The 25,987-nt window shown below is 39.1% G+C and overlaps 2 pseudogenes; both read right to left on the reverse strand.

The window, feature by feature from the left end:
* Nucleotides 1-3,686: 3,686 nt before the first annotated feature.
* Nucleotides 3,687-4,692, reverse strand: LOC125094140 (lanosterol 14-alpha demethylase-like; annotated as a pseudogene).
* A 253-nt stretch (nt 4,693-4,945) lies between these two features.
* On the reverse strand, nt 4,946-5,608 carry LOC125093426 (lanosterol 14-alpha demethylase-like; annotated as a pseudogene).
* Between the last annotated feature and the right edge of the window lie 20,379 nt (nt 5,609-25,987).

A 25,987-nucleotide genomic window follows, 5' to 3' on the forward strand; every position in this document is an offset into this window, starting at 1 on the left:
AAAATGCCGCCTCCCTGGGGTTCTAAAGGAAGGTCATGTCATCTGTATTTACAGACTTAGACACCTCCTGGGCTTCAACTTAGTAAAGTGGGTGTAGCTACCACCACAGCAGAATGTCACTGTCAGCAATAGATGAATACATCCTTGCTTTATGAGGCAGGTCAGACCAACCATTCTAGAAAGACCTGCATGGCCTCGTCCAATATCATCAGTACCGAGGGCTGTTGGAGTGTTCAGTTTACTGAGATGAGACACCACCTAACATTATGTCCGGTCAGGATATCATCTTTAAAGAAAAGGAGGGGCAGGAATAGGCCTTGTAACCATGGGATCGAAGGGTATCACATACCCTGCTCCCCAGAAACTTCTTCCCTGAGGATATGTTGTCATGGTGTGCTGAAGACACTGAGACAGCAGCTCTCAGGCAATACTCTGCAAGGATTTTATATCATCCTTCAAGTCGCAGATTCTCACTGACTCAAAGACACTTCTATTCCATTATGTTCCCAATAGACGATCCATGTGTGATGGGTTGGATAGAGTACCCTTTTTGGCTTTTTATGTCCAGAAACCAGGAGGTGTGAGAAGAGATCAGCTTGTGCAGAGATAAGTGATTCTACATCAGGAGGGAGTAGGGCTGTCCTTACATGATGGTGACATGAATATGTGTGGAATCTGGATGATTTGCATGGGTTTTCTAGGTGTTCCTTTGCCCACTCGTGATCATAAATGGACATGGTGAATCACCCCAGCCTATGAAGGACATGACGACTAGATCTCGGGGGGATGATGGTCTGGGTTAAGCCAATGAGATGAGCAGAGGTAGTAGTAGTCAGGCAGCCCCTAGGGTCGGCACCACTGTACAGCTGCCTTGGCAGGATCCAGCCCCCACCTCCCCACCGAGCAAAGCATGCATCTGATGCTGGAGCAACTGGTTTGGCTGTTTGGGCTCAGTCTGGCCCAATTGTGACAAATGGCTATGAAGCTAGTATCTCTACAGAACCTAGGAGTTGACACTTAATATGGGGCAAATATATTTTTCTCCTCTTAATTTTGGCCATGGTTAGGCAAACTCTTTGCTGGGATATTGTAATGATGTGTGCAAGGGTGACCTTTCTGAGCTACCTACAAGCTTCTGCTCATGCAGAATGTATTACTTCATTTCAGAACATGAATAGACCGTAGAGCATCCATACTTGTGCTTTAACCAGGATGATCCTGGTTACTTTTCCTAATGGGAACAATTCAGAGGATGAAAGTTAATACATTAAATCCTTAATCATATTTTGTGGAATCAGTACAGTGGTAAATTAGACACATTGAAGCATTTTTAAATAAGGAATCAGAGTTAAAACAGTGTTTCTGATAATCTTTGTGGGAAGGTAAGATAATATGCTTACTGCTAAATGCTAATTTTCCTGTAGTGCCTTGAGAAGCCTAGCCACAAGTCTCTCCAGACTCAATTCGTTCTCCTCCACTCCAGACATCTACGGGCTCCTTCTGGGTCTCCTCTCCGTGGTTACTTGTAAATTCACTCAAGGCAGTAAGTTGGGGCAATTGTAAGGCTCATCTTGTTTCTTATCTCTTAGGGATCACCATCCCCTTCATTACTGTCCTGTGTCTTAAAAACTATGTGTGTCCTGTGTCCTGTGTCCTGTGTCCTGTGTGTGTGTCCTATGTGTGTCCTGTGTCCGGTATCTTAAAAACTATGATTTCATGTATTTTGTCCTCCCTGCTCCCCCTGACCAAGCTTTTATTTTTCCAGGTGAGAGAGTAAATCTGGTTTCCACTACTCCAGTCAGGCTGCTGTGAAGTAACAAATTCTGTAGAGCTGTCTCTTCTCTGACATATTATTTTCCATCCATGTTTGGAAGGATTCTTAATATCAGTATTCTTAGTAATTTTTTTTAAGGTTATAAGGATTTGTTTTTCTTTTCAGTTTTCCAGAATTCATTGCTTATGCACCACACACAGTGCTCCATGCAATACTTGCCCTCCATAATAATATCCACCACCAGGCTCACCCAACCCCCAACCCCCTCCCCTCCAAAACCCTCAGTTTGTTTCTCAGAGTCCACAGTCTCTAATGGTTCGTCTCCCCCTCCAATTTCCCCCCAACTCCCTTCTCTCCATTTCCCCATAACCTCCATGTTATTCCTTATGCTCCACAAATAAGCGAAGCCATATGATAGTTGACTCTCCCTTCTTGACTTATTGCACTTAGCATAATCTTTTCCAGTCCTGTCCATGTTGATACAAAAGTTGGGTATTCAGTATTTTTTTTTTTTTTGTATTCAGTATTTTTAATCTGCCAAGGAAAGAAGGGATGACCAAAATCTAGTTGTAGTATCATATCTATTCGTAACTCTGTTGACTTAGTTATATTAGTAATCTTGCCTTTAAACAAATCTTGTCAGTGGTCTTCCTCTGCAAAATAAGAATTATTCTTACTACTAACTTTATATTTGGTGATATCAGTCATAAAAATTACATTCATTGCAGGTTTGGCATAAGTCCATGTTTTATTTGTCAGGAAAAATCATGGCAATGAGTAATTGTTTTTTTTTTTTTTTCCTCAGAGATCATTTTGTTGGTTTTTTTTGTTTGTTTGTTTTGTTTTCCTCAGAGATCATTTTATAGTGAAAAACTCTGGCAGCATAGTTTTTGCCTTCACAAATACTTTAACATAAGTGTGCCAGCATCTTTCCCTTATACATAAGGGAAAATATTTTGACCTCCTCTGGTAAAAGCAGACTGTGTGGTTAAATGATAGGTATGTAGTCAGGTCCCCAGTTATAATTTGAGTTGCTTCTTGAACACAGGCTTCACTCAATGTGACCAGTGATCCTACTCCCAAGGACCCTGCTTCATACTACCCTTGTCTTAAAGCCAGAGTTCCGATTTCTGATTTTGAGTTAAAAGGAAAAAAAGATTGTTAAGTTTTAATAAACAAAACTAATAACGGAAACATCCCTAATTAGATTCTGGAGTGGAAGCAAGAAACCACCCAGAGACAAAGAGAACAAAAATTATCCCTTCAGGACTTTATTTTGGGCTTTCATACACATGTGACCACATGGAACCAGATACAAATTTAGAAGGTAGATAAATATATAATATTTAGCAATTTAGATCAAGTTACATGTACAGTCTTCAGTATTAATAATTATATTATTTTTAAGGAAATACAATTACTAATCATTGTCAGGTCTCTCAATTTCCTGGTGACAGTGCTTCTGGTTAAAACGTCAAAGAACATTTTTCTACAACACAGCTCCGTCTTTGCTGAGTATCATCATACCAAAACAATGGATGGGATTCTCTTTTATTCAAGGCTTTAAATGTGAGTTTATTTCCTATCCACCCATACTCACTCAGACACACATTAATGTAATGTTTACCTAAGGTTTCCAAATATCTCAGTGGGCATTTATACTTGCAGATCCAGTCCAAGATCTGAAAACCCTGAATTTACTTGCCAAGAGCTATGTACGTTGTTAAGGCTGACACCTGGAAACTGTGTTTAGAATCTGTCAATAACCAAGATTCCCCTAAATAATTTCTTACTACGAGCCCGATTTCCTTAAATAAAACATATAAAGTAAATATCTACCATAAAACTATTAGGGAATATCTGAAATGCCATTAGATTTGTTGGGGCCATTTAGTCAAGAAAATATAAAAACCATGAAGTTAAGCTAGCTATCTTAAAATTATACTTAAAAAAAAAAAGACCAAAAAAAAAAAAAAAGATTGTTTCATAAAGTTCATCAACTTCAAATGCTTTTGCGGTTTACAGTGATGTGTCACATATTAGTTCCTTCCAGGCTTTTTCATTTTGACCTTCGTTTGTATCGGGTAACAGGGTTTTCAGGGGTGTGGATCATGGTTATATAATTCACAGTGGGAAAATATCCATCAATAAGATCAAATTCATACAACAAAGCATAGTGAACACAATTGTCTTGATTTGAACATGAGCAAAATTCTCCCCAATACAACCATGATGCCCAGCTTCCAGAGGCACGTAGGCAAACTTCTTTCCTGATGCTGGATTGTCCTGTAAGGAGCGATCAAGATTAAAGTCCAGACGTTCTACCCAGGAGTGTTTCAGTCTTTGGTTGACAAACGGAGTAACACACGCCTGATGTTCTGGAACAATGGTATACCCTGCCACAGTTTGAGGAGTTTTGGCCATTCTCATCATGGTCATTATAGGAGGTCAATGTCTTAATGTTTCCTTTATACAGAGTCCAAGGAAATTTAGATCCTTCAGCTCATCATAAATTAAAGGAGGCAGATCTTTACAGACTGTTTTTTGTTCTAAATAAGTGTTTTTTTTTTCTTGAAGTGCTTGTCTCTGACGAAAAAGAAGCACATCCAGGCATCAGTGGTTGAGGCTGTATGTTGCCCTGCCAGGAACAGTCCAGTAAGCAAGCCTGCTACCTCATCATTTGTCAAAGGACACCCACCTTTGTAAGTAAAATCTAGTAAAGTTTCGAGAGTGTCATCAATTTCTTCTACTGACTATCTGCATTTCCAGATTGCTTTACAGAAAATATTCTTGATCTTTCAATGACCTTTGTCCCTGTATCTGAAACAAGACAAAGGGATCCAACCTGGCACCAGCCAAGCCACGTGGCTAAAACCTGCATCCAAATCTGCATATAGTTGTGCCACTCTCTCACTGAGTTGACTTCTGGTTTCCTTTCTTTTTTTTTTTTTTTTTTTTTTTTTTTTTTTTTTAAAGATTTTATTTATTTATTTGACAGAGAGAAATCACAAGTAAGCAGAGAGGCAGGCAGAGAGAGAGGAGGAAGCAGGCTCCCCGCTGAGCAGAAAGCCCGATGTGGGGCTCGAACCCAGGACCTGGGATCATGACCTGAGCCGAAGGCAGCGGCTTAACCCACTGAGCCACCCAGGCGCCCCTCTGGTTTCCTTTCCATTTAACAATGGCTGGCTGTTAAAATGATGAGCTCGGAGCTTCAAACAAATTTTTTTCTCCACTTTATCCCCAACTTGGAAAGGATTCTTTTGTTTCCTTTTCAGTTATGTAAACGTGTTGTCTAATGTGGGCCATGTTAAGGCCACGTTTTTAACATTTTCTTCTGCTCCAAAAAATAAATAAATAAATAGAAAGAAAGAAAGAAAAAAAACAAAACTGGATTAGGCCCATCCTATGCAACTCCCTTTCCAAACACAGGTGTTGTCAGATGACTGTAGACATCGTTGGCATTCAGGTCTTCATATTTACCAGTAAGAAATAGTGCAGCAGCAGCAGCGCCCAGAAGGAAAGTAAATGTCTTGCCCTTCAGGGTAAAACTACAGGTCCATACTTCTCATGCATTTCCTAGAGATTCATTTGGACTTTTCCCAAATCCTATGGCATATCCAAGGAATGGAACTGGAGAGAAAATGTATGGTGGACATTTCTTCATGGCTGGCAGGGGAGCCAGGTGGCCAAAGGCGAGGCAGAGCAGGTCGACTAGGCCAAGTGTCAAGGTGCTGGCGATCAGCATCGGGGATGGGAGATAGGAGATTGCCGCTGGTCACCCACCCCACAGACTGCCCTAGCACCAGCTGCCTGCAGGAAACCCAGCACTACCATCATGACCCTGTAGCAGGTAATAACGGTTTATGTGAGGACGCTGGAGCCTGAGGTGCCCCCATCCTCCCAAATGATGCAGCCAGAGAAAATAGCAGATGGGGGTCTAGAGACAGCCTGGACCCCTGGGTCTCCTGATCTTTGATTTAAAAAAAAAAAAAGACTTTTAAAAGTTACACTTCCATATTCAGAGAAGAAAATTCCTAAGGCTAATTTGGTGAGATTCCTGTAGTTCTGATGGATCTTTTGGGGAGCATTTTTTTCTTATTTCTATACCTTAAAAAAGTTAAGCTCTATGGGTCTGCGGTGTCTGAGAGGAAGGGATAAATAGAAGACCAGCACTCTGTAGATCCTCAGTGGGTTTCAATGTTAGAAAGAACCGGAAGTCCCTCTAGTTCTTTACCCTATTCAGGAGTCTTCATAGATCCCTTGCTAAGTTTATCCAGACTATTTAAGTACTGTGCTCTTCTTCTTCTCCTTCTGCCTCTCTTCCTCTTCTCCCTCCCCCTCCTCTTCTTCCTCCTTCTTTTAAAACTGCATATAGGTTTGTCTGTATCTTAACAGGAAATGAATATGATCATATACAATAAAGTTTGTTAACTTAATCATATGTACCTGACTCATGGCTGGATCTTTAGATTTTTGGCAGCGTTAAAAATCTTAGCGTGGTAGGCAGAATAATGGCTTCCCAGAGACGTCGATGTCTTAGTCCCGGGAATTTGAATATGTTATGCTACATTGCAAGGATGAATTGAAGTAGCAAAGGGAATTAAGCTTGCTAACCAGCTGATTTTAAAATAGAGTATTTTGGATTATCTGGATGGGCCTAATGCGATCAGAAATGCTCTTAACATTGGAAGAGGGAGGCAGAGGAAGAGGTCACAGTGCTTTGGTGGGAAAAGGACTTCAGTCTCCCTTGCCGGCTTTGAGTAGCAGGAAGGGGACCCCGCGCCAGGGAATGCAGACAGCCTCCAGAAGCCAGACATGGCAAGGGGGACGGATTCTCCCCTGGAGCCTCTGGAAAGGAAGGTTACCCCACCAACGCCTCAATCTCTGCGCAGGGAGATCTGCATCAGACTCCTAACCTACGGAACTGCAAGATAATAAATTTGCATTGCATTAAGCCACTAAATTTGTGATTTGTTATAGCAGCAGCAGAAAACTCACTGACTGAGTTCTCTCTGAAACCTCACTTTCGCCTGTTTCATGTGATCACAGGATCAAATGTGTTCACATAGAAGAATTATTATTGCCAAACAAAATGTAAGTGCTCCCAGAGTTGACTGTGAAGTAGTAATTAGCTAACTTATGAGTTAGGTGTGGACATTTATAGCAATACAACACCTCAAAAAAAAAAAAAAATTAGAGAGTTGCCTGGATGGCTCAGCTGGTTAAGCATCTGCCTTTGGCTCAGGTCATGATCTGGGTATCCTGGGACTGAGTCCTGCATCCGGCTTTCTGCTCAGTGGAGAGCCTGCTTCTCCCTCTGCCTCTGCCTGCTGTTCCCCCTGCTTGTGCTCTCTCCTCTCAAATAAATAAAATCTTAAAAAAAAATAAAAAAGAAAAGAAAAAGAAAAAGTAGAGGTTGGAAAGCAGGAAGTCCACCACAACATTAGCACATTTTCTGCAAGTGTTTACATTCATGAAACTTAAAACTGACTCACGGAGCACTCTACTCTTTGGAATGCTGTACAAAGCCACACCGAAAAAAAAAAAATAACCAAAAAAAGTTAAATTGTTGATACTTGTAGTCACCATGGCTGTTATATTTGGTTTCTAGAGTTCTTTATTCAGTACTGCCAAGAGCTTTTTGTAGACGAAGGACTAAGTCATTAATGAAATCTCAAAACGAACTCAATCTAAACATTGGAGAAGAAAGATTTCGTTACTTAAGAATTTCCCTGGGCTGGTATGTGTGAGAATCACACTTGAGTGAATATAGACATTGTGCAGAGAGAGAAATGCTCCGGGACTGCTTTTCATATTTAAGAATATGAAAAGTCCTGAGAATATAATTGTGGCCTCTCATGAGTCCATGGGATCTCCCAGTTGGAGGGCAGACCTCTTTTTGTGCAAAACCTATGAGCTAAGCACAGATATAAAAGACAGTAAAAATAGCCACAGACTCTAAGTAGCTCATGCAACTGTACAGAGAAAAATAGTTTTATATGATTGATGCCAGAAATGACAAACTGTAGTGGAATCAAAATTATAAATATTCTGGGCACACACACACATAATGCTGTTTTAAAAAGTGAGATTTGCATGTTACCCATGTAATAACTTTATGAGTTGGTATATTGTGTATTATACAAAGTTATTATAAAGGGTTCTTTGTTTACTTGATTCTAATCTTTGATATCCAGTTTTTCTCCAGCTCTGAGAGAAGAAAAGCATTTTAGAAACACAAGGCAAGCAGGGCTCACATAGTCTGTAGGGTTCTGACCTTTAAGGGTGTGGTGCAACCGCCCTTAGGGGACCATGAGGTACTGGATGAGCTCATTGAATTATCTTACTTGGCTGATGGAATCTCCATTTTTAAAAGGAAATGTTTTATTTAATGCCTCTAGACAATCACTAAAAAATAGTGTTATTGAAGCTTTATTGTCCTGGAAACTCTTTACGTTGGATAAAAGAAAAGTTTAAAGAAATTATTTTTTTTTTCCTCTAGAATTTCAGTCTAGTATGCCGCCCAGGCCTCTGAACCCAGCTTTGAACTTGAGTCTAAAGAAAACGTTTGATCTTCTTTGTCTTTCAACTTGACAAAATGTCTGTCTTCTTTGAAATTCCCGTTTTGTTTTATGTGTGCTTGTCAATGTGTTTTAGAAATGAAAAGCTCTTGGGGGTAAGGTACAAGTCTTTTTGTTTAACCTTTGAACGTCCTCCTAAGTGCCTACTCTGCTAGGTTGGCATTCCAAAAATATTGCTCATTAAAATGCTCGTTCTCCCTGTAGTGGTTTAGAAGTGATGTAGTAGGTGTTGGATTTAGCTTCTTTCCTTAGAGGCTTTTAAATACAAAAACATTTCATTTCCTTCAACAAATATTCTTGAGGCCCTTCTGCATGGCAATAATTAAAGTGCTTTGAAAGATGAACTCACATAGCCTATAACCTATAATATGATCAAGTTGTGTGGTTGATACATAAGAAACTTAAAAAGTGATTCACAGGTTAAAAAATAAATATATTCTCTTACCGGGACAAGAAAACCCAACTTGTTGCCAAATGATATTACTCAGTGAAATGACCAAGCCATACCAGATTCTAGCCCTATAATAGCTACCCTTCCTTGAATGAAATAAATATGCAGAGAAAAAAGCAAAGTTATATCTTATTAATCAGGTGGGGATTTTGCTTTAATTCTGTGCAGAACCCTGGTGACCTAGACTGAACCCTGTGAGAAATTCTTTCCTAAGCACTACTGGCCTGAAATGCCCACTCAGTGTCTCTCTTCCATAAAGTTTGTTGTGTGGACAGGCAGGGCGGGTGAAGAAAAGCCAAAATAGGAACCAAATGGTCATAATAGAGAAAAATATAGGGAAGAAATATCTTTTATTAAAATATGTCCCATGAGTCTACATAGAATAACAAGCATAGCCCAGGCCTTGTTCTAAATGATCTTCTCCAACTCAAGGATTAACTTTTATTAGGAGGCCTCTGATGTTGCCTTCATATTTTGGAAATAAATTAGAAGTATGACTGCTTTGATTTTAGATCAAAAAACTTGTCCATCGGCTTTCTGCCTTGGCAGGAAACCTATTTCAGCTGAAGACTCACCATTAGAGAGAAGGTATTAGCTGCTAAGATAGCCAATAATAAGTAAGGATATAATCATGTGTAGTTCAAGTAAATGCATTTACATAACACTTTGGACTACCTCTTGAATAATAAGGCATTCACTGATAGAATCAGAGATTTTTTTTTCCTCCCTGGCATTTGTCATTTACTCAATTTTCATTTTAAAAAAGGCACTTGTTTTGGCTGGCCTTCAGAGAATTTCTGACTCCCCTGCTTGCCGATGTCTTTTAATGCCAGAGTGCAACACTGCCTGTGACCTTCATTTATATTTCAACCATAGGCTAAGTCTAGAAATAGACATCAGAGCATACTGCTATGTTAGCAAACTCCATCACAGAGACATCATTTTTAAGGATAACTGAAAAGTTTTGTTCTCAACGCTACGGGAAAATAAAGAAAACCAACATGACTGCGGCAGACAGTGAGAAAGACGCACTACCCATGAGAAGAGGAACTGGATCCCCCAGGGCTCTCTGGTCCAATACTGGGGGGTACTGGGGGAACCTTAAAGCCTAAGGCAGAAATGATTGGTGGAGTGGCAACCACACATGCAGCTTTTAACAGTGGGAGCAGATACTCCAAAGTATCTAAGAGAATATATTAGAGTATGTGATATCACCCCCCTCATCCCTTCTTCTTACTGCCAGTCTGGCTTTTACCCTTCCATTGTGCCCATTTCTCAGAGACTACTTTGAATGAGTATACCAGTGATCACCAACACTGCCCCCAACGCTGTCAGCTCCTTGTTCGTATTCTTAGCATATCTTCAGTATTTTACACTGTTGGCTACTGGTCATTTTCCTCAAATGTTTATCCTTTGATTTCCACCATATCCCACTCTTCCAGTTTTCCTCTTGCCTCCCTGACCATCCCTTCTCCTTTCCCCCTTCCCGACCATTGCTTCCCAGTGAGAAGATCAAAAGAAAAAGTATTTAAAATTTGTTTTGGCCACTGAAAAATACACACTTTGAGGGATATAGATAAACTAGCTAAATATAAGCTTACTTGTTAATTTGATTGCCCATATTAACATTCACACATTCATAGAATAAAATGCAATGGAGAGATATTAATTTTTCCATTCTCACATTTCATGAAATAACTCTATGCAAAATCTTTTATGTGTCCTTCAGTGTCAGTCTCTTTTTTCAGTAGAGCCATTTCCCAGTCCTTGAATATAGTTTCCCTGAATACATCCATTTAAGATTAAGCCTTTTGGAATTTTGAATGATACTGTCACTGGAAGTGTTATTATCCTATTAGGGACATTGGTACAAAATTATTTGCACAGCATCAGGACAGCAGTATTTTCATTTGTCTTGTAGATGCCTATTTATGATCTCCACAATGTAATCACTATCTTTCTTTAAATAATTGCAATAGGTTTGCTTATAAGGATATCTAATACTTGTAATTGTGAGGTCCTACCTTCTGGAGTAATTAAATAGGTATTTTATTTCTAAGGCCTGTGTGTTTGTTTTTTTTTTTTTTTCTAAGGCCTGTGTTTTATGAAAGGTGGCTTCTGCCAGCATGTAAAGCTAGCATTAATTGAAGTCCTTTGTGTCCGGACAAAAGATCAATTTTCCTAAATATTACTTTGATTTTCAAATAGAGTTATCTGCTAACCTGAGTTTTTGGTTTCCTTGAGATTTGTTTGTTGTCACTTTGCACAGAAATTGTGTTGATTCATGGCTTAAAAATACAATTAATTTAATATGTTGTGTTACATTATAATGCCTCTTGTCCCTTAAAGTTCAGCTTTTAAATCTCTTCATTCTATTTATAAATATAACAAATGTTAACAATCTCTTTTAAGGAGTTTTGAAAATGTTTGTTTCTGTTTTTAAGCTTAGTAGTTCATAAAATATCTTCAAATATTTTAAACAGCCTTTATAAATTTAATCTATGGTGTGCCTGAGTGGCTCAGTCGTTAAGTGTTTGCCTTCAGCTCGGATCATGATCCCAGAGTCCTGGGATCAAGGCCCACTTTGGGCTCCCTGCTGAGCAGGAAGCCTGCTTCTCCCTCTCCCACTTCCCCTGCTTGTGTTCCCTCTCTCTCTCTGTTTCTCTCTGTCAAATAAATAAATAAAATCTTTAAAAAAAAAGAAATAAATTTAATCTATTTCATTTCATTTTGTACTACTTTCATTATGCGGCTTTAAAAGACAAACATTCCCAAGTACTAAAAAAGTTGTATAAGTCTAACAAAACAAACTTATACATATGATGAAATTCTAGTTTCAAATATTCCAATACCATAATGTAGTAAAATGTAAATTCCAAATCCCAAAATATAAATTAGTTCTGGATTTTAAATTGTCAACTTAAATAGGTCAAATTTTTGTAATCATTACAACCACAGTATATCACATATGCAGAAACTTTATTTTTTTTAAGAGTTATTTATTTGTCCTACAGAAAGAGAGAGAGAGAGAGGAAGGAGAGGAGCAGAGGGAGGGGGGAGAGGGCATCTCAAGCAGACTCATGCTGCACACAGAGCCCAGCATAGGCCTCCATACCACAGCCCTGAAATCAAGATGGAGCTGAAATCAAGAGTTGGTGACTTAACTGCCCTGCAGATTCCTTCTTTTTATATATATACAAATTTTAAAAAATGTGTGTATATATATATATGTATATATACATATACATATTTTATATATGTGTAAGTATATACATATTTTAAAAATTTATTTATTTGATACATGTATATATATATACATTTTAAAAATATATATATTTATATGTGTGTGTATATATGTATATATATATATACATATATACACACATTTTTTTAAATTTGTTTATTTTGACAGAGAGAGATTACAAGTAGGCGGAAAGGCAGGCAGAGAGAGAGGGGGAAGCAGGCTCCCTGCTGAGCAGAGAGCCCGATGTGGGGCTCGATCCCAGGACCCTGAGATCATGACCTGAGCCAAAGGCAGAGGCTTAACCCACTGAACCACCCAGGCGCCCCCACAGATTCCTTCTTAAAAAGAAAAACAGCAATACTCCAGTCTTGGTTCTCTAATCTTCTTAAACTTAGTTTTATATCTTATTGGAACTGAAAAGTAAGTGTTTATTTAGGAAGACAGTTACTGAGGTCATTTACTGTAAACCCATTTAATATGTCTGGGTTTTATGAACTGACTAAAGCCAATTTGTTATTTTTTGTAAATGTTTATTGTCACTTACTGTCATCAGGATATAATGCAAACAAGTGTCAGGCTAGATTCTACCCGCCACACCAATGTCTTCTAGTGAAAAATCACATCACAGTAATGTTACCTGTTCTGTAAGTCTCTTGAAGTCATAGCCCTATTCTTTTTGGTGTTCAACAGCCTTTTACAGCAAGGCTTACCTAAGGCAAATTCAGCAATATTCTTGTATCAGGATTTGGCTTATCATCTTAGATTCTAACAACCATGAATCTTCAGAACCAGCAACTGGACAGATGATTTTGGGATCGAGTCTAGGGTACTATACCTAAATATATAGGTTACAGGACTCTGGATTTTCATTCAACCAAATGTTGGGCAAATGTCTTTATAAAATTCCAAACAATCTAAAGACTATTCTAAACAGCTCTATACTTTTCCTGCATATCACCAATTTTTGCCAATGGGAGGCTTATTTCTTACATGCATTATGCGGATTATCAAAGCCCAGCTATTGCTAAGCGCTAAACAAAGTTGAAGTACAGTTATTAGCCACCCCAAGAATGTGAACTTTCCAATTAAATGATGGATAACCTCATTTGAAATGTAAATTCCTGATATAGGCCTCTCCTAGATATAGACTGGACCTAACATAAATTTATATTACACTGGTTATATTCAACAATTTAAAGTAAATTATAGGGGCACCTGGGTGGCTCAGTTGGTTAAGCATCTGCCTTTGGCTCAGGTCACAATCCTAGGGTCCTGGGATCAAGCCCTGTAATGGGTTCCCTGCTCAGCGGGGAACCTGCTTCTCCCTCTTTGTCTGCTACTACCCTCTTCTTGTGCTCTCTTACTCTCAAATAAATAAATAAATAAATAAATCTTAAAGAAATTATAAATACTCATTAAGGAAGTTAGTTACATCCTAATTAATTGAGTTTATGTGCATTCTAGCCATGAAGCTGTCAGTCACTAAAATGGGATATACTGACCGTCATTTATAGCTGCTATCTCAATGACTCTATGTCAAAGCAGATACATAACTTTGTTCTTTTGATTCATGTTTTATATGCTGCACAACTCTTTTTTGTTCTCATGGATGTTAGCATGTCCTTTTTGGCTGGATCACTTGACTGGATTTTCCATTTTAACACTCTTTGGGATCATAAGGAATGCAAGTACCTTTCTGTTTAACTTTAAAGATCTTTCAATTTGATACAATCCTTTGTTCTTACATCTCAGGATTCTCGAACTCTTATGGATATTTCTATTAATTCTACACATTCTTCATGGCTTTCTCTGACTTTTGATAATAACTTATAAGGTCAGATATAATTGTTATTAAACCCCATCCTGTGAGACATTCAATATAGGAATGCCTTCTCTTCTGAGTGATCATTTTTAGAAAAAGAAAAAACCAGGTTGTATTTATGTGCATGTGGTATATAGCAAATCCCCAAATTTATATGTCCAACCCTGACACCTTCCTGAATTCTAGAGTTGTATTTCCAACCATCCAACCATTGAATTTTGGACCCCCCTGTTCAGTCACTGCCCCCTGTGTCTTTCTCATGTCAGCACAAAAGCACCACATTCATCCAATATCCTTAGGCCAAATACTTATGAGTGTTCTTCATTCCTATCTTTTTCTTTTTCATCCCTCTCACCCTGGCCTCACCAAGTTCTGTTGCCTCTGCCTGTAGAACAGATCCTAAATCAACCTTATCCAAGTCATCATCATCCCCCAGCAGTACTATTTCAACATCCCGTAACTGGCCTTGCTGTTCCCCTCTTGCCCCTTTATCGTCCTTTCTTGATACAATGTTTGTTAAAATTGAAATTAGATCTTTCTCCTCTGCCCAAAACTCTCTAAAATTTTCTTACCACACATGAAATGAAATCCAAACTCCTTACCTTGTCTGCAAATGAGACCTTTGCAGATTTCCTGACCTATCTTCTAGCCCTTTCCTTACCCACTAGACACCAGTCAGAGAGCTTTTTTATTTTATTTTCCTCAAATTTACTGAGCTGTTTTCTGCCACAGGGCATTTGCCCTAGCCCTTCTCTCTGAATAGTGCCATTTTCTCTTATTATTGGAAGATTGATTCATTTTGGATAATTAGAATTTCAGTGTAAATTTACCTCCTTAGATAAATATCTCCTGCCCATCTAATCTAAAATAGCCCCATCACTGTCTTTCATTTCACTCTATTTTAATTCTGTCCATTATACTTAGCAATATTTATCTTTTTCATGTTCACCATTTCTCTTCTCCAATAATACATGCAGATAATGTTTATTTCATTCACTACCATAATGCCAGGGTATATGGGGTATGATAGGCATTCAGTGCATATTTTTATGTGTGTTTAAAGACTTTATTTATTTATTTGTTGGAGAGAGAGCAAGAGCGTGTGCATGAGCAGAGGGGGAGCAGCAGAGGAAGAAGTAGACTCCCCGCTGAACAGGGAGCCCTGAAGCAAGACTCGATCCCAGGACCTGATCATGACCTGAGCTGAAGGCAGACGCTTAATGACTAAGCCACCTTGATGCCCTTCAGTGCATATTTTTAAAAGAATAAGCATTTGGAATATAATCCAGGTCTCAAGGTATTCTACTGACAGCCTCTGTTGCACACCCCGTAGGTACCTCATTATTTAACCCATAATTGTTTTCTCCTAAGGCCCCTGTGATAAATGCCATCAATCACCTGTCAATGTAATTGTCTTTTGATGCCCTTATAGATTAGGGGGTCCAGAAAAGATTACTCAGAGGATAGATTTTCTTAATATTTTATTTTTGATCTAGTCTACACATTTAATTATTATATTTATTAATATGACAATTTTAACCACTTATGTTTATTTTAACCATTTACTTAAATTTCTTTAAATATTCCAAACTACATTTAAATATCTATATTAAATTTCTTTTAAACATACTTCATCTGACTCATTAACAAACAAAACCTTCCCAAGTACTTAAATTCTTACAAGTCTAGAAAATAAAACTTAGACATAAGCTGAACTAAGATTCTACATTCTTGGAAACATTCCAGTTATTGCTTATGACACTAGTAAAATTGTAATGTAAAACCCCCAAATCTAAGTCAACTACCATTTACACATTTTTTATTAGAATTACAAAATTAATCGAAGAAGAAAAATTCCCTTAAACCTAAAATATCTAATATACACAGAATTTTTCCCCTTCACCGCAAAATGTTAATATTGCATGTAGATTTTATTTACTTCATAATTTTGATACTTAAGTCAACTCTTCCTGGGGTTGAGAATATAATTATGTAATGTCATACAGTTTTGAGGTTACCACCCCAAGCGATTTTGAGGGTTCACTTCTCAGCCGGCTGAGGTTGCATACCAATAAGCAGTCTGGGCTAGAAGTGAGGTCTTACACTGCAAATGTGCAGGTGAACTTTTGTTTTTTTATGCCACCACCTGACAGTCCAACCCTTCGAGGAGTGAAGCGAGTGTCCTCCAGATGGGGCAGGCTTGATGTTTTTTCCTTGGACTCCACTTACACATTACGTAGTTCTCATATGTGATGAATTTGCAACCCCCTCACAACATTTGCAGCTCATTTTCCTCTCTGAATAAATTGGATTGTTTCTTTCTTTGTCTTGTAAAGTATTTAATTGTCATCTGATTGGATCCTGCATCTATTTTAAATATTTTTTCTCACTCTCCTTCTATAATTTCAAGGTCATGTTAATATCACCTCAAGGCAGAAACATGAAAATAAACCTGTCTTTTCATCTACCTTCCCCATATCACCTCTCTTGATTTTATCATTGGTCTCAAATTTATTCCCTCCTTCTCATTCTCACTGCCCTTGCCTTAGTTCAGGTTGTGATTTTTTTTTTCCTCACTTGGACTCTTGTTCTTCTCCACAACTATTCAGCCCCACTTAACATTCCACACGTTTGTCAAAGTGATTTTTCTTAAATGCAAATCTGCTCATATCATTATGCTTAAAATCTTCATAGTTGTAGGTAACCTTTAGGATGAAGTTTAAACTTCTTAGCATGGCATTTTCTTCCACCCATTTATTTTCCATCCATCTTCTATCCATCAAACAGAGTTCCTACTCGCTATTGGGTGTTCCATTTTGTCTCTCTATCTGTAAAACCTTGTTTATCCTTACATTTTCTCATTCCCCTACTCTCCCTACCACCCTATCTTCAGGTAGATTGACCTATGTCCAGTTCCTCAAATATGCTATCATCTCTCATGTCTTGGTTTCCCTCCAGAATTTCCTTTTGTCCAGAATTCTTTTCCTTCCTCAGCCACTGGACTACATTGGACTCATTTCTCAAAGTTTAACTCAAGCAACAATTTCTCTAAGTATCTTCCATCACTCGATTCCTTATTTGGGATTAGTTACAACTTTTCAAAGCTTCCGTATAACTTATGCATATATATATGTATATATGTATGCATAATATATATAAGCATTATTATATATGCATAATATATATAAGCATGTTATATATATGCATATATATAAGCATTAATTACAGTGTTGTAATTCATGATTTTGTTGTCCATCTTTTCAAATTCACTGAGTTTTTACCTCTACATCTCTAGTGTATAGAACAAACTAGACATTCTAAAAACTTCTAAAATAGGTAAATAAATAAATAGGTGAATGAGTGAATAAAAGATGCTTATCTCTCAAGTTGATTATGTTTAGTCACCAAGCCATTGCTAGGGATTATCTTTAACTGTTGCTTGACAGTTCAAAAAGTTCACCTTCAGCTAAGGTCTCAGGCTGGGTCTCAATCTCTCATTTGAACAAGCAATATATAGTCTGCAAAATCCTGAGGGAAAACTTGCATGTCTTTTCTGGTTTTTTTTTTTTTTAATTTTATTTTTAAGTAATCTCTACACCCAATGTGGGGCTCGAACTCAGAACCCTGAGATCAAGAGTCACACTCTCCACTGACTGAAGCAACCAGGCAACCGAAAACTAGTATTTCTTGAGAGCACTTAGCTCAAGGACCAAAGGTAGGAGAATGTTTTCTTTTTTATCATTCATACGCATTTAAAAGGCCTTAAAAAAATACCACACAGATTCAGAAAACCACACATATCAAATATATGGATTGATAGATTATTGTAAACCAAACAACCATGTCAAAAAGTAGAATTTTTCTAGTTGCCCCAGAAAACCCTTCCATGTATTCCATCCTAATCACAATTTGCTCCCACCCTCAAAAGTAGATAATCATTTATGTTTTAGAAAGTTATTCTATTATCCCAACATGCATACTTACATACTGTATTTTTGCTTTGCCCATTTTTTTTTAACTTTGACATATCTTTTAAATGTATTTTCATCTCTAGGCTCCTCTTCTACTCCTTTTATTTGTTGGTAACTTATCTGTTGAAGAAGTAAGGCCATATGACATGTAGAGTTTCAGGCCATCTGGGTTTTTCTGATTTCATATTCTTGGTGAGGGTCTGTATATTTTTGTGTCTTTGATGTTTCCTAACATTGGCAGCTGGATCCAAAGTCTTAATCAGACTGATATTTGATCTCTTTGGCAAGACTGTAGGTGGCTTTATGTTCTCTCACCAAGAAACATATTTTTGCTAGTCTTTCTTTTGGACATGTCAGCAGTGATTGATACACATGGCCTAGATTTAATTCATTAGATGTTGCAATTCTTTTTTTAATTTGCTGGAATAGTTTCATAAAGAGATATTTTCCTCCTTTACAATAGGCTAACCAGTGGCACAGTTCATGTAAGAAATCCGTAATAAATGCTTGATTCTTTCTCTTCATTTTCTAGTTTCCAAAACAAATAGTTGATTCCCTGTTAGCCTTTGAAACTGACCAATTAATTTAAAAAAATATATCATTGTGAACTTTTGGATTTAAAGATTTTACAGGTTTTAACCTATGCATTACTTACTCTTATTGAAGCTCAAAGTAACCGATCTCTGGCCAGTGGGACCACTTCAGTTTGGCTCCCTAGTTGTTTGGGTATGACTCTCATTTTCTCTGATAGCTTTCTTGCTATGTGGAGTGATAGAATTTTGCAGGCTTCTCTAGCACATTTCCTGCCTTGCACCTAAGATACCTCCCTCTAGGAAGAAATGATAGTTTGAAACCACAATTTAGGTATTAGAGATGCTTATTGCTACCAGAATGGTCGTGTTTCTGGCCAAAGTGACTATTTTTTAAAGAGCCAAGTTCTAAGAGTACTCAGTTTGTTATCCCAAGTGGATAGGGTTAGAAGGATTGGGATAAACTGTTTTCCTCTACCCTAAATTACTTTAGCTAACTGCGAATTTGTTGGAAATTTGCACCTCGTTTTGTCTACTTTTGAAATATGAATGCATTTAGTAACACCATGTCCCAGACAGCTGTCTTCATGGTCATTACCAACCTGTGCAGGTCAGAGGCTATCGAGTTGAGAGTGAATTTAATGAAAACGTAGCCCAGAGTTATCTCAGAGGCTGTCTTAAAACTTGCAGAGCTGTGCTCCTGAGTAAATTTTTTCTGGAAGCCTCAGGGCAATGCTTCCTCAACAAGAACCCTAATATAAATTTGAATTAAGCAAACGCATACAGTGCAAGGGGAACAAGTGTTTAGCTTATCACTTCACGAAAACAAACAAACGTGACAGAATGAACAATTCTTGCCACAATCATTTCACCATTTATATGGTTTTTACTAAATAAATATGTTTTATTTTATTTTTTTTTTTTAAGATTTTATTTATTTATTTGACAGAGAGAAATCACAAGTAGGCAGAGAGGCAGATAGAGAGAGAGGAGGAAGCAGGCTCCCTGCTGAGCAGAAAGCCCGATGCGGGGCTCGAACCCAGGACCTGGGATCATGACCTGAGCCGAAGGCAGCGGCTTAACCCACTGAGCCACTCAGGCGCCCCAAATATGTTTTAAATAAGTAAAATTTCTCATTTGGAAGAAACTTAACTTCTCATTTCTTACACAACTGTTATGTCCTTGAGGCAAATATAAATATCCAAATGAGAATCCTTTTTTTTTTTTCTTTTTAGTAATAGTCTGTACATTGACTTGAGTCATACTGATTCTCAATTAAATGTTGAGATTAGATATTGAACAAATACTAACAGCTATGATTCATTAAGTCCCTACCAAATGCTGGCTATTTTGTGTATTTTTAAGAAGATTTTATTTATTCATTTGACAGAGAGAGAGAGAGTGCACAAGTAGGGGAGCGGGACAAGGAAAAGCAGGCTCCCGCTGAGCAGGGAGCCTGGTGCAGGGCTTGATCCCAGGACCCCAGGATCACGACCCCAGCCGAAGGCAGTCACTTAACCAACTGAGCCACCCAGGTGCTCCATACATGTTTTGTTTTGTATCGCTTTGTTTCTGTTATTCTCACAGTAACTCTGAAATATATGTAGTCATTTCTCCCTTTTATGGATTAGAAAATGGAGTGGCACCTGTGTGGCTCAGTTGGTTAACATCTGACTCTTGATCTCTGTGTGGGTCTTGATCTCAGGGTCATGAGATCAAGCTCCGCACTGGGTTCCATGATGTGTGTGGAGCCTACTTTAAAAAAAAAAAAATGGAGGATGGTGTATTTGAAGAAACATAGCCAGCAATTTTGGATCTGAGAATTCATTTTAGGACTCTTTGTTTTCAGAGTCCCATTTTTATCTACTTTACCACACAGCTAGCCAGGCTTTGACCTCACAAACAGAAGAAATTACATCTTCTTTCATGAGTAAAACAGAATTGTCTTTGTAGGCAATTCATTATTGATGTCTCTTCTACCTCCTTGTTACCACTGATAAAAATAAAAATATATTTTTATATTTATATAAATATATATATTTATATAATTTATATTATATAAAAGTTATATATATAAATATATATATTAAATATATTTTATATATTTTATATTTATATATTTTATATTTTATATAAATGTATAATAAAAATACATTTCCACAAATTATGAGAAGAATAGATCTAAATATTCTAAGTATCTAAGAACTTCGAGTTAAAAACAGTTCACCAACATTATCAAGTAGACAGTTGTGCACCTGCTAAACACCAGGCACTGTGGGAGATATCAAGAAAAAGGCATGACACCTGCTCTTTAAAGACACCATAACCTAATGAAGAAATAGATGGGTCATAAATAACACAAGGTGTTTCCTGGCCTTCAGAAATTCAGGCCACAATTGCTGTGCAAAGGCTGTCTGCCTGGATTAAAAAGATGTCTACACTGAAGTTGATGGGAGGGGGAGTGGAGCATGAAGTATTTTGACAGGATAGATGTGGGTGATTTGAGGCTGGGAGAGGAGTGTGAGTGAAGGAGCAAGGTCTCTCACTGAGGGGAATGAGCCATTCAGAGAGTTGAGAGAGGCCCTGGTTTTAGAGTCACACTGGGGAAGAAGAGTCACCATCACAGGTACCTGAGCCTACACCACCACGCCCCTTATTGCTGCCACTTCTCAAACTTTGGAACCTTGCTCCATCTCACTCTCCGGAGATAAGCTTGATCAACTTTAAAGAGAAAAAGCAGTCTTAGATTTTAGTATGGAATGAACAAACCCACCAATAGACGTACTCCTCGGCTCCTCCTTTTTCTTAGGGAAACAGAAAAAAAGGCTCTTCTAAGACTAATTTGTCTGCCTGCTTTAAATCCAATTTCCTCCCTTCCCCACCCCCAATCCTTGCCCCGCTTTTTTCTCTCTTTCTTTCAACTTCCCTCTTTCAGCTGGATTTTTCTGAGCCCAATTCTTCCCTATTTACACATTCCCAATATAAATGAAAACTTCACTAGATTCTTGATCCCTGTCCAACTCCACCTTATCCCTCCTGCTCTGTCCTTCATAACCAAATTAGTGGAAATGGTTGTCTATAAATCTGCCTTGATGTCCTCATACTCAGTCCTCTCAACTCTGGCTTCCTGAAGCGTCTCTCCACTGAAGTAACTCTCCCTGGGTTCACTGATGACTTCATCATGGCTAAGCCCTGTTGAGGATTTTCATTCCCATCTGTACCAGTCAAGGTAGCTAATGCAAATTTGCACATTGGGCAGACCCCTAAGTATCAGTGGCATAACAGAATAAATGTTCCTTTCTCCACCACGTAGTCTGATGCTGGTCAGATGGCCCCCTCCATCCGCAGCTGTGCCATATGGAATATATACCTGATCTAACTATTCACTGCTGCTTGACAAACTACTCAAAATATAGTGGCTTAAAACAAGGTCAATATTCATTTTGTTTGTGGGTTTGCGATTTGGGCAGGGATTTATATACATAGTTTTTCTCTGTCCCACTCAGCATCTACTGGAGCAGCTCCAAGGCCAAGGACTAGGGTCATCCAGAGATATACTCCTTCACGTGTCTGGAGGTTGGTGCTGGCTGTAGCTGGGACCTCAGGGGTGCTGTTGTGGGAACACCTACACGTGGTCTTCCCACATGGCTGCCGGGCTTCCTCACTGTGTGATGTCGGCAGGTATGACAAGAAAGTATAAGGCGGAGCCGAATGCTCTTTCTTGACCCTGCTAGAAGTCATGGCGCATCACTGGGGCTGGCTACTGCAGCACTGAGTGGAGTCATTAGCAGCACTGATGCGTTAACTCAATTTCCTTATGAAACTTTTCTCTTTCCTTCTTCTTTATGACCTATATTCTCCTGGGCAGGCAGGGTATATATGGGAAACCTGTGCCTTTCTTTCACTTTTGATGTAAATCTCTTTGATGTAGCTCACTTTTATATTTTTGTTCTTAGGGCAAAACCCCAAATCTAGGATATGGTCTGACCCCATATACTTTCTCAATATCCTCTTGAACCATGTGTTTTCTCTCTCTCTCTCTTTTGAAGTTTTATTTATTTTAGAAAGGGAAAGGGAGAGAGAGGAAGGAAGAAAGAATCCCGAGCAGTCTGAGCTGAGCATGGAGCCCCAAACGGGGCTCCATGGCAGGACCCTGAGATCATGACCTGAGCTGAAATCAAGAGTTGGATTCTTAACTGACTGAGTCAACCCAGGTGATGCTCTTTTGATTTTTCTGTTCCAGCCATATGAGTTGTATTAATCTTTTATCTAGGCCACATCCCTCACACACTGGGACCTCTTACCTAGCTGTTTTCTCTTCTTGAAATGCTTTCCTTAGCTCTTGTGTGTCTTTTACAGGTAACTTCTCTTGCCTTTCAAGATTAGTTCAAATCTATCTATTATATACCCTCTAATACAAGCATCTATATCTGCCTTCAAAGCAATTAGTTTCCTTATTTATGTTTATCTTCATCTCTAGAATATACGCTCATTGAAAGGGACCTACCTGGGTGCCTGGGTGGCTCAGTGGGTTAAACCTCTGCCTTCGGTTCAGGTCATGATTCCAGGGTTCTGGGTTCTCTGCTCAGTGGGGAGCCTGCTTCCCCCTCTCTCTCTCTGCCTGCCTCTCTGCCTACTTGTGATCTCTCTCTCTCTGTAAAAAAACAAAAACAAAAACAAAACTTAAAAAAAAAAAAGGGACCTATCTGTTAGAATAAGCAGGTATTAAAATCCGGCAGAGATAAAGGGAGGTACTGTGGCACTGAGGTTCTTCACCCCATCTTCTCTATTCCATAGAATGCCAACTTCCTGGGGCCCCACTTAGAGTATGAATATGGTAGGAAGTTGTGGCCGCTTAGGCTTGCAGACTGTGGAGACCTGTGTGCCTCCAGCAAGGAATCCCACCAGGACTCTGAAATTCAATTGAGTTGCCTTTCTGTGCTGGCAAGGGGACATTTTCTCTGGCTCCAAGGGTCAGTGCTATATCTCTGAGCGTAGCAAAAAGTGAGCAACTGACATACATCAGATTAGCTCTCTTCAATTTGGTTATTGTGACTGCAATGGCAGAACAGCAGGATGAAAACTTGTCGTGATCAAAATCCTTATGGAAGAACTTGAATGCATATGCCTAACTGAGGGAAGCTAACCCGAACAGGCTACATACTGTTTGACTCCAATGATATGACATTCAGCAAAAGGCAAAACTATGGAGACAGTAAAAAGATGAGTGGTTTCTAGGGGTGCAGAGAGGAATGACTAGGCAGAGCACAGAGGATTTTTAGGGCAGTGGGAATACTTTGTATGATCTGTATGATAATGATGGATATAGATCATTTTATATTTATCCAAACCCACTGAGTGTGTGACATCATGGGTGAACCCTTGGGTAAACTATGGACTTTGGGTGGTTATAATGGGTCAGTGAAGAGTCCTCCTTGGTAACAAACATACCAATCTGGTGAGTGATGTTGACAATGGGGGAGACTATGTATGTGTGGGGGGCAAGGTATCTATGGGAAACCTCTGCCTTTCTTTCAATTTTGATGTAAATCTAAAACTGCTCTGAAAAAAATGAGTCTTTTTAAGAAATTCTAATGACATCATTAACTGTAATGGGATGACGGTAAGTACTGGCTGAGCATTTTTCCTACTCTTAGGCATTAATTCTGAGGATTACTGTGGAGATTGTGACTGTATTCATGATCTCTTGTGGCAGAACAAATTGCCCAAGAACTAGTGGCTTAAAACTATAAACATTTACTATCTCTCAGTTACTGTGGGTCAGGGATTCCAGATTGGCTCACTTGAATTTTTTTTTTTTTTAGGATTTCATTTATTTATTCGACAGAGAGAGAGCACAGTAGGCAGAATGGCAGGCAGAGGGAGAGAGAGAGAAGCAGGTTACCTGCTGAGCAAGGAGCCCAATGTGGGACTCGATCCCAGAACCCTGGGATCATGACCTGATCCGAAGGCAGCCGCTTAACTGACTGAGCCACCCATGTGCCCTCACTTGGATGTTTTTTTTGTTTTGTTTTTGTTTTTGTTTTTAAAGAGAGAGATCACAAGTAGGCAGAGACGCAGGCAGAGAGAGAGGAGGAAGAAGGCTCCCCGCCAAGCAGAGAGCCCGATGCGGGGCTCGATCCCAGGACCCTGAGATTATGACCTGGGCCGAAGGCAGAGGCTTAACCCACTGAGCCACCCAGGCGCCCCTCACTTGGATGTTTTTAACTGAGTGTTTCTCATGGGTTTGCAATCTGATATCATTTGGGGCTGCAGTCATCTGATAGCTTGCCTGGATTGGGGGATCCATAGTAAAGATGTCTCACTCATGTGGCTAGCAAGTTGGTGGTGACTATTGGTGAGAGACCTCACTTCCCTCCCACGTGGGACTCTCATAGAACTCCTTGAGTGTCTTCTGGATTTCCTCTAAACTAACATTCCAAGAAAGCAAAGGAGAAGTGATTTTTTTTTTTTTAAATTCAATGGTCACACAGCTTCCTTGATTCAGTGTAGGAGAAGCCTTCACACAAAAGTAAAAATAACAAGAGAGAAGGGTCATCGAGGATATCTCTGAGGTTGTCTATCCTAGTGACTTACCCAGTTCTCCAAGGCCGAGTTGGAGAGCTCTGATTATTGGCATAGGAATCCTAATTGCCTGAGGTTCTTTCTGTACCACAGTCCATAATGGTCTGATGACTTTACAAATAAGAGGGAAATGGGAGGGGGGATAGACAGAATTATCCCCACCTCAACTCCCAGAACTTGTGACTGTATTATCAAGGTAACATTTTTTGCAGATATAATTAACTTAAGGATCTTGAGATGGGGAGAGTGTCCTGGATTATCCAGGTGGGCTCAAATGTATTCACAAAGGTCATGCACAACAGAGTCAGGAGAGGCAGAGGGGATAGGGCAATAGAAACTTAGGCTTGAGTGATTCATGGCCATGAGGTAAAGAAAACAGACAGCCTCCAAGAGCCTAAAAAACCTGGATTCATCCCTAGAGCCCTCAGAAAGAGCATAGCCTGGCTGACACTTTGATTTTAACTCCGTAAGATTTTAGCTTCCGACTTTTGACCTCTAGAACTGTAAGATAATACATTTGTTTTGCTATAAGCCTCTGTTCGTGGTTTTTAAAAATTTTTTTTTTTTTAATTTTTTACAGCAACAGTAGGAAACAATGCAGGGAGTGAGAAGGAGGAGACCTATTTTGGGGAGAAAGTGGGGTGTGCTTTTCAACTTGTTCCTCCTCTGAAAGTTATAAGGCTGTCATTGGTAAACTCTGTGTGAAGAGGAGTAATAAACATTTTCCCCCATTGATCAGTTGTTTGCTGAGCTTCCAGGCTTGTAGTCTTGCTCTGCTACTCCCAAAGCCTGAGAAAAAAAAATATTGGGGAAAGAAGCATGGTAGCACAGCAAACCTGAAGGGAGAAAGAGAGCCTCTCCTGAGTTCCTTATTCCCAGGCTAAGAAACAGCAGAGCTGTTGAAGCACAAAGGCCCTGAGGAAGGGAGGCAGGGGCTACAGGGGACCAGAAGCTGCCTACTGCTCACATCGGTGGAGTGCTGTGGGAGCCGAAGGTTGTAACCAAGTGTCTCAAGGGACTTCTGACTCC

This window comes from Lutra lutra, chromosome 2, assembly GCF_902655055.1.
Source record: "Lutra lutra chromosome 2, mLutLut1.2, whole genome shotgun sequence".
NCBI classification, from domain to species: domain Eukaryota; kingdom Metazoa; phylum Chordata; class Mammalia; order Carnivora; family Mustelidae; genus Lutra; species Lutra lutra.